Below are 10,587 nucleotides of genomic sequence, written 5' to 3' on the forward strand. Positions count from 1 at the left end.
TGATTCCAAGAGTGTAGTTCTCATTTAGCTAAATTTGATAATATTCTATGTATTCTAACTCTTTTAACTTAGGAAAAAAATAATATACTTACATATTTAGCCTCTAACTCTAGAGATGACCAACTGTATTCGGAATGCCAATGTCGAATATGCCAAGTCTTAATATGTCCTTTCGGGGCATCTAAGTTAGCTTCATGAATAACGTGATGATGCGCTGTACTCCTTGAACCATTTCTAGATTCCCACTTTCATTTTGCACGAGAGTCGAAATTCTTCTGTGCTCATTCCTTTTAAAATTAACAATTTACTAATAAATATATATATTTTCATTAATAAGAAAGAGAAATCCTAAAAAACAATTATAAGCATTACCATAAAAATAGGATTTGTCCAAAGATCACAAAGGTAATCCCAATCCTCTTGGCTCAGTTCCTCATGGCGCTTACTCTTAGCCTTAATTAGATCTTCCTCTCCTCTAATTTCTTTGAAGTAAGCATGTAGTTTATATTTGTGGCCTCTCCAAGCTCGTTGCATTTGTTTATCAATGACCTTTTGGACATTCCTATCCTCAATGTTGATATCAAAAATAGTCTAAAAAAGAAAAGAAGTCATATAATATTAGGAATAAGAAAACATATAAATATACAAAGTAAAAGTAATAAAATGATAATTTACTTACAAGAAGTTTGTGATGAAGCGGTGCCCTAACTGTCGAAGGTACACATCTCCACTCCTTATATTGAAAGCTGCAATTTTTATGTATAATGTACCCAATTTCATTATTAAACATTTCTGCGTTGGTGGCAAAAAATTTGACTTATTTAAATTGTCTATGATTTAATAATTACGTAGCAAAATATTAACTTTTGACTGAGAAATTTATAGCGTAGATAAAATTTTTGTAACTAAAAATTATATTTGGTTAGAAAAATTTTAGCTCCATTGAGTTGTTTACAATTTAATAGTTTCATCTACGAAATTTGTTGCGTAGAAAAAAAATCGTATCAAAATGGTTGTTTTGTTGTAGTGAATATTGGATCGTTACAGTAGCAACAATGGAAAAAACAAAAAACCTGTTGAGATTAAGAATTAATCAAAGATGAAAAGAAAAAAAAAACTAGCGATGGTTGCTCCATGTTTTTTATTTCGAGAAAATAGAAGTAAAAAAACAAAGAAATCAAAATGAAGTTTGGAGAAGTTAGGAGAAATCAAATTAATGGAAGCAAAATGAAGTTGCTTACAGTTAGTTTTGGTTTGGTAAAAGTTGTTATGTAACACCCCAAATTTCTCGAGCGTGTTATAACTTAGGATTTCGGGAATATAAAAATTTTTCATATCACAATAGCTGTCATACATCACACAATATCTCAAAAAACCCTAATTTTCACCTTCTCAGCTTAACAAACCCAATAATCGAATAGCTAAGACAGGCGTTAAAATCTTGAATGCGGAAGCTAGATCAAACCTGATATGGTTCACCATCATAATGCTTTATTTATCTTAAAATTATTCAAGACGTCTGCAAAATGTATTACAAGGACATCATCGCTAGCAAGTGATAACTGAACATCTTAAACATATACAAAATTACATAGGTTCACACATAAATAAAGATATTCTAAACATGCTACATTCATCAAATTAAACTTATTCTTCAGCTACCTCTTTTACCTTAGAGCCGCTTGTCAAACCTAGAACATTTGAATATTCCAGGGACATAGTCCAATTAGAAGATGAATCTTCTAGTGAGAAACTCCAAAAACAATTTATATCGATGCAGATCAGGTATAAAATGTATGAGAAGATAAAGAGAACTACTCCGAAGTGCCTCGTGAATACGTGAGCCTCCTCCAACAAGAGCTTTCTCAATGGCGCACGCATAGCGCCTCTCGGGAGGTCCCTAACCATGTCACTTCGGCCCGATCTCATAGAACTCATGTAAGCACCACATCCGTTGTTCCTTAGACTCACGGTCTTCCCCACGAGAGCTTTCTTGATGGCGCCGCATAGCGCCTCTTGGGGGATATCGAACTTTTGCCCTCGGCCAACAACAAATAGGTACAATAGTATGGCCACACAAATTTTATAAATGAAACAATTAAAAAGCCAATAGCATGTAATTTTCAGAAAAATACATTTCATATATGCAACATGATTTCACGTAAGAGAATAACAAGAGTTTACGTATAAGAACTTCACGAAATACGTCTCATGCAATAGAAGTCTCTCATAAGAGAATAAAATAGGATTTGGAGTATAAAAGTCTCACCTTATTGGTTTATCTCTTGGACGGTATAATTTCTCAGCAACGGCCTAGGTTTCTACAGAAAACATACGTTTTGGTAAACCTAACCTCAAACATTTTTACATAAGGTTGAGGGTAATTAAAGTAGGGGCATAACTGAAAAATTTTATGGAAAAAGGACCTCTCACGCGCCCTCATGCGCCCTAGGAAGGTGGCTCATGCGCCTTCATGCACAACCACTTCCGGCGCGTGTATCTCATGCGCTGCCTACCAGATTCGGACAACATTGTGTCGTTATTGTATTTCGGCCATATCTCCCTGTTTTTAATTCCAATTTGACCCCCGTTTGAACCTACGCGACCCTCTCTTCCCCCTCTACAGGATTATAAACAAGATGGGACTTACCTCACTTTTTTATGACTTATTTTGGAAAACTCTGACGAAGGCTCGTAACTCCGACGAGGCTCGTTCTCTCCGGCTTCTCCTTCGATTTCTTCCCGCCTTCTTACCGAACTTCCTCCTCTCTCTCTAGAGCAAGCTCCTTCTCTTGGAGTGCCTCAACTCTCAAACTTGCTTGGAATGATTTGAGAACAACCCATGGTGCCTATTTATAGGTTTCTTCAAACAATCATATTATGCCACTTGTCACAATCTTAACCATGGACTCCAAAGACTCAAAGATATAATTGAATGGCTTTTGAAATCCAAAGTTAGAATGAATTTAACTTTTGAAATCCAAGCTAATTCCCCCAACTTCTCCCAAATAATATTTTGGCCCTTATTTTAAGTCCTTAACTTTAATGTTTTACCACATAAGCTCTTAATTTTATTCTTTTTTCATTTGGATAATTCTCTAATTACAATTACACCCTCAAACATCAAATTTATCGAGATACTTAAAATCTCAAAATTAATAGCTCAAAATTACTTGATATGTACGATTTCCCAAAGCCCCTTATCATCATTCGTCTATTTTGGGCTACAACTTAGCTTAACCGAAAAACCTTCTCTGATTTAATTTCTTTCAGCGTCATAAATCTCGCCTCGAGACGCTCGTCAAAAATATACCTTTGTCCTCAAGTATCTAAGCTCTAGGGCACTCCCTGCTATTGATTTGGTCACTTGTTGCCATTTTAAACATATTTTTCGATATTTTAAACTCACTTAAAATACGTGGCATCTTCACGAAAATATGGGGTATTATAGGTTCCATGTTCCTAATTTTAGAGGACGGGTGATATACGCAAGAAGAAGAGAAATCAAAAGGGAAAAAGGAAGGGAGCGAGAGAGCGAGGGTGAGGCAGCAAGTGAAAGCTAGACAACGAGGGTGAGGGTGAGGCAACGAGTGAGAGGCGAGGGCGAGAGAGCCAAAAAGGGCGAGTAGCGAGCAACAGCAAGGGTGAGAAAGCAAGGGTGAGCTAGAGAGCCAGAGAGAGGGGACTTAGGGATTTGGGGGAGGTTTGGGCACTTGGGGATTTTTGGGGGAAGGGGGGGATTTTGGACAAGAAAGAGGCGGGGGAGAATCCTGCCTATTCAATTTATTTGTTTTTTTTAATATTTAATAATTAAATAAAAAATAATATAATTTATAAAAATAATATGTTATATGTTCTTTTTAATATGTTCATGTATTCTTTTTAATATGTTCATATTTTTTTAATATATTATATTATCAATAAATAACTAATGCTCAATTATCATAGTTTAATAATTATATTTGTGCATTTATAGAAAAATATAATTATATTAAGAATTGCTTATATATGTGTTAGTTAAATTTTAATAATTTTTTATTATTTTATGGTTCGAATTAAAAATTTTAGTCATTAACAATGGAAAAATGATATATTAACGACGACTTATTTTGTCTGTCATTAAAAGTTATCTTATAACGACGGGATTTATATTTAGTTGTTAATAGTACTACATTAATGACCAAAATTAATGTCGTCGCTAATTTTTTGTCGTTAATGCATGTTTTTGTTGTAGTGTATGTTTCACGGCCACCCAGTGCTTCTCACTTGGGTCAGACTAATATATGCTAGTAACACTTACCGTATAGGTGATATCAGGCCTCGTACATTGCATAACATACATGAGTATCGGATCATTAATCCTCAATACCAGTGTACAAGATAACTCCATTGCCTCCGATTAAAAGACTATATAAAGAATCAAAAGCTAGTAACATATCATTAATCATTTTAGGTATGTGATCTGTTACAAGTGTTACATTCATTAGATATTCAACTAATTACTACCCATATGTCTATTATTTGTGTCTCATACAATATGGCATGTGACGTGACTCACCATCCTTTATCATTAGTATCTCATACTGATCAAGGCAGTAGCCCATGTGCGACTCCATAATCAATTAATCTTAGTCCCATTTAGAGAAACATTAGGACTAAGAATACTTTTAAGAAATCATGTGTTATAGATCTTTGTCACATATTCTTAATAATTTATGAATAAGATTATCAGGACATCTGGGGATTCATTCATATATAAATGGAAAGCGATGAATGAAGATATGACCATTTAGATAACAAATAAGATCATTCATACTAGATATCATCTAAATCTAGAATCAGGGCACTAACACCAATAATTATGAGATATCATCTAAATCTAGAATCAGGGCACTAACACCAATAATTATGAGATATCATCTTAAGGGATTACTTTTTAGTAAGTTGTCCCGAGAAAGTCATGTGAAATATGGCACGAGAAGACCGTTGTCTGGCTTATAGTGTCAGATAAAGAGGTTATGGTACCTGGTTTGGTGACAATTTAGAGGCTATTTATTTGTAACACCCTGCTTTTCTAAGGCGTTAGATAACGTAAGATTTCGATGATATATTTTTTTCCAACATAAACTCCACACAAATCGTTCTCCGAGAATCCCGTTATACCTTCTCAACATACCAAAGTAAGAATCAATAAGCTAAGATAGGTAAATCACCATAAATGCGGAAGCTAGATTGAAATCTCAAATGGTACATAACCGAACCATTTTATTCATAACATGAAAATTGTACTATCGTCAAACATGACATCATTAAGATATACATCATAATCAAAAGACATGCTACGAACCACCTACTAATCGTCGTCACTCCTCAACAATCCCTTTCCCTTTCGCATCGCTGCTTTCACATGGAACGTCTGAATATTCCAGGGATAAAGTCCAAATAAGATGCTGAATCATCTAAGTGAGAGTTCAAAACACGTTTTCATGAATGTATGCAAGACATGAAACAAAACGACATAACCCAACAAGCCCTAGCCCAAGAGAATCCCACACAACGCACCACGGGAAAAGAGCAATCTCTCTAGAGGCAACATAACTACATTGACACATTGGCATAATAGTACCGTCCTAGCTTATGAGGGGAAACATCAATGCATGAACCCAGGAATCACCCCATCATCATTACATTCCCACTTAGAAGTATTCCAGACAATGTCAACACAAACCCTAACCACAAGATGATCAACACTATCCTTAGGAATCCACGTCCACATTGGAAACAATGCTATCGCTCAAAGGTCCCGGGGTGGTGTCCACTTGCAGCCTCGCCACTTAAGCCGATCTGGGGTGGTGTCCACTCTCAGCCCCGCCACTTGTCAACTCGTAAGGGTGGTGTCCACTCTCAACCCCCGTCATAAGTGGGCATTAATCCTTGGACATTTCCCTAATGCTATCACTTAAGTGCCACATCACAAGTTGACATCTCACATCCCACATGGACAAACACAAAAACATGCCAATGCTATATACCATGATTCGATGCATCATTTAAAACAACATTTCATGTACATAATTTATTGCACAAAATTCAATGCACATGCATAAAAAATTTAGGGATGAACCTTCCTCATGAAAATAACCATCACAGGTTAAACCATTCACATGCAATAAAACCCCTTTTGTATGTAATCAAATCAAGTTTAGGTAGAAACAAAACCAAGTTTTAGGATAAAATTACTCATAATAAACTAAGTTTTTAAGGTAAGAACACTTACAATAAATCAAGTTTGGGGTAAGAACTCTCACCTTGAATGAAACTCAAAACACCTCAAATCTTGTGCCTAACCTCGATTTTTGTGCAACTCCTCAAGTCTTTTGACCAAACCACTTCCTTACATGCCCTCATGCGCTGCCCAAGTGCTCTTAGGGTGTGACGCCTCGCGTATGCTTTAAAAGCCCTCTATCCATTAAACCTGAAGCACTCTCGTCTAGCAAGAATTTATCACAACTTTGAATGAGAAAACCCTTGCCCATGAACACCCTATTTATAGGCTTTGAAAACTTGGCCACCAAGTAAGTCACATTATATTATAATATTTCCTAATCATTTCAAATCTTTTCCAAATCTTCTTCAATCATTCCAAATCATTTCAAATCTTCTAAAATCTTCTCTAATCATTCCAAATATTTTAAGATTTTCTTCAATCATTCTTATCCGAATCAAATCTTATTCAAATATAATTTTATCAAATCTTATCCAAATCAAATCATATCCAATCAAATTTTATCCAAATCTTATCCTTAAAGTCATCATGAGCCTTCATCTTTATCTCTAAAGTCATCATGAGCCTTCATCTTATCTATAAAGTCATCATGAGACTTTGGCCTGAACTTTTTGAATAATTGCACTTAGACCCCTTTCAACTTGGTCCCTAGGCCATTTTTTAATTGCAATTATTCCCCTAGAGAAAGGATTTATTTTTCTAATACCACAATATTTTAGGTAAATTACACTTTTACCCCAACTTCAGTATTTACAATTTTTCCCTTAGTTCAAAAACTGAACTTTTATCTCCAAACTTTCATAATCCTTTGAAATGCCCTATTTTCTCAAATATTTGAATGTAAAAATATCAAGTATTGCATCCTTTATGACCATTCGATTTTCCAGGCTGAAATTAGCTATACCGAAAATTGTTTCTGTTCTGATTGCTTTCAGTGTCATAAATCTCGTCTCAAGACACTCGCCAATGACATACCTCTTTCTTTAAATATTTACATTCTAGGTTACTACCTTTAATCGATTCGACAATTACTTAACTAAATTCTCAAACTGATTTTTAGTTCCTTGAACTTACTTAACACTACGCAATATGGGGTATTACATTATTGGTGTCAGGCTCATGCTGCATGTAATACCCCATAACTTGATATAAAGCTTGGATGTTGTAATGGAAATTATAGTAGCAAAATGAATGGTATTTTAATTCAGGGCATTAACGTAATAAAAGAAATGATTGCAATGATGATTCCTTACCCTAGAAGACATGACTTGGAGAGATAGGATTAGATTTGGAACTTCACCTTAAAGTCTTATGGAAGAATAATTAATCTTACACCAAAAGTCTTATGGTGGCTTAGCTTGGAAGTTGTAATAATGAATGATTAATCTTACACCAAAAGTCTTAAGGAGGCTTAGCTTGGAAGTTGTAATAATGAATGTTACCCAAAAGTCTTAAGGTGGCTTAGCTGGGAAGATTAAGGTTAGCTTGGAAAGGAAGAGATAAGGGCCATGATGAGTTCTTAACCTAGAAGCCATCTGAAGATAAGATTTGGAGGTTTGGGACTGGAAAAAAGGAGAAACTTGAATAGGAAGATAAAAATCAATGGAAATATTCAAAGATTTTAATGATGGCTTGGGAAGAAAATAGGTGACTTAAGGGTTAAGAGATATCTTGAAGATTTGGGACTTGAGAGGCTATATAAAGGGGAGGAGGAGAGACCCACGTAAAGCTAGAGTATAGAAAAAAAACAAGTGCAACAAGGAAAGAAAGAAAATCAAGAAAAGCAAAGAGAAGGAAAGATAGAGAAACCTCGTCAGAAAGCAGCAAAAAAAGAAGGGAAATCAAAGAGGTAAGTTAAATTTCTTTTTTGTAAGTCATAGAGCACGAAAAGAGGAGTTTGTAGGTTCAAATGGAGAGCGAATCAGATAACAAATGAGTAAGTTATAGCATTTTTAATTTTAGCTTGCAAAATCCGTAACAGGGAAGAAGGCGGCGCGTAGCCACTCTTCCGGGGGTGCGTGAGGGTGCGTCCGGCATCTGTTTGGCCTGAAATTTTCACCATAATTCTCCTAATTTAATTATTTACAATCCCATGCAGAAATATTTAAGGTTTGGTTCACTGAAATGCGTGATTTCTGTAGAAACAACCCTTAGTGCTCGAAACCGGGCTGTGAACAATGCTATCGAAGGGGAAACGATCAAGGTGAGTGGTTCTTGTGCATGATTCCTCTTGATCATTCTTGGTTTCATTTGTGAGTGGTTCTTATGCATGCTCCTTGATTCCTATTGATCATTCTTGGTTTCCACTTGTGGATGGTTGTTGCTTACATCTCATGTTTCCTTACTTTCGAGCATTTCTTTCCTATTTTGCTTGCATCATGGAGTTTGTTGTTGTGGTTCGTCGATGGGATTAAACATGACTACTCTTGCATGTAGCTTGTGGTTTGCATATCATATTTTCCTTAGTTTGTGCATCGTGCCTATAGGTGAAGCCGTGCCTACTCGATATTCTTTAATTTGTACATATTCCTTTTGCTTTGTCTTCAACATGTTATTTGGTGATAGTTGCTATTGGTGGATCGGGAACTTGTATATGATGGTTGATCACTTGTTGGAGAAGCGTCACAATGATCGGGGATGGGGCAATCCCGTGCCTATAGGTGGGGTCATGCACAGAGGTGAGGCATGAGAGGTTGGACCATGATCACATGTCTACAGGTGGGGCTGAGACATTTCACACAAGTGCCGGTAAGGATGATGGTGACTCGGGGAGACTTCCTATTATATTGCATTTTGCTCTTGCATGAGCTGTATCTTTCTTTCTTACCACTCATTTAGATGTAAATATCTAACTCGGGTGTTTCATATCCCTGGGATATTCAACGTCCCAGGTATCTTAGTGTGTCAGGTACCCGGAGATGAGCAAGAGAAAAGAGCTATGAGGAGACTGAAGTTTAGTTTAACTTCTTGTTACTCATGTACTATAGATCTTATGAAATCTTTGGGTTTGTTTTGAGAGTTGTGTATTACAATTGTATAAATAGGGGTTACATAGGATTTGGATTTACTTATTATGCTGGTAAAGTTGTAAGTCATGACTGCTATGTACTGTGATTGTGGTAAGAGATATTTGATGCCTTTTAAAGTCATGCATTACAGTGCACTCATATTAGAGATTTTATTATTGAAAATTCTTTTTATCTAGCTTTGGCTAGTTATCAGGTTCGATCCTTCATTTCCATTGGTAAGGATTTCCATAACACCCGTAGGTGATGTCTTAATTATATTTCAAGTTATTGCGTATTTGAAAAAGTGGGGTATTACACTGCACATGTTGTATTGTCCTGCGCAAGGAAGTCTTAGAACACTTATGCTACATAGTGTGTAGTCCCACACAAAGGTGTGTCAAGCTTTTGTCTCACGCTAACTATTTTAAATCTCATTTTTGCATGAATCATCGTGCCTTGCCTTGCATGAGGATCTTATCTCATATAAGGTGTCCTGCATGAGGACCTTGTCTGGGACAACAATTGTCGTCCTTCCTTGATTAGTTTTACAATAACCTGACCCTCCACTAATAATTTAGATTTAGGAGAACATCATCCAAGACACAACAACAATGAAAAAGGAGTTAGAAACTATAGTGAAATGCATTGTAAAAGCTGTAAGGACGATCGGAGGTTGGAATATAAGGGTGACCATAGATATTAAACAAAAAAATACATGCTTTGGGGAAGTTAAAGTTGATAAGGAATTTAGATTTGTTCCTTCACAAAAGTGGGGAATGATTTTGTATATAGGGAAATATGATTTGAATAATCAATAAAGGAACCAATGGTAGCTTTGGTATTAGATAAGGGACTACCCATGATGAAATAATAAAAAGATGAAGGAGATGAGTTGTAGAATGTCAGAAAGCAAGGGGTTGGAATGATTTAGGAGAACGTCACCCAGGGCACGAACCTTGTTTAGGGCAATGTTGTCAAGCCTTCTTGATTAGTTAAACAAACTGACCCTCTACCAATAATTTAGATTTAAGAGAACGTCATCCAGGACACAACCACAATGAAGGAGTTAGAAACTATAGTGAAATGCATTGTAAAAGCTGTAAGGATGACCAGAGGTTGGATTATAGGGGTGACCATAGATATTAAACAACAAAATACATGCTTTGGGGATGTTAAAGTTGATGAGGAATTTTGATTTGTTCCTTCACAAAAGTGGGGAATACTTTTGTATATAGGGCAATATGATTTGAATAATCAATAAGGGAACCAATGGTAGCTTTGGTATTAGATAAG

Source organism: Diospyros lotus, chromosome 6, assembly GCF_014633365.1.
Source record: "Diospyros lotus cultivar Yz01 chromosome 6, ASM1463336v1, whole genome shotgun sequence".
NCBI lineage: Eukaryota > Viridiplantae > Streptophyta > Magnoliopsida > Ericales > Ebenaceae > Diospyros > Diospyros lotus.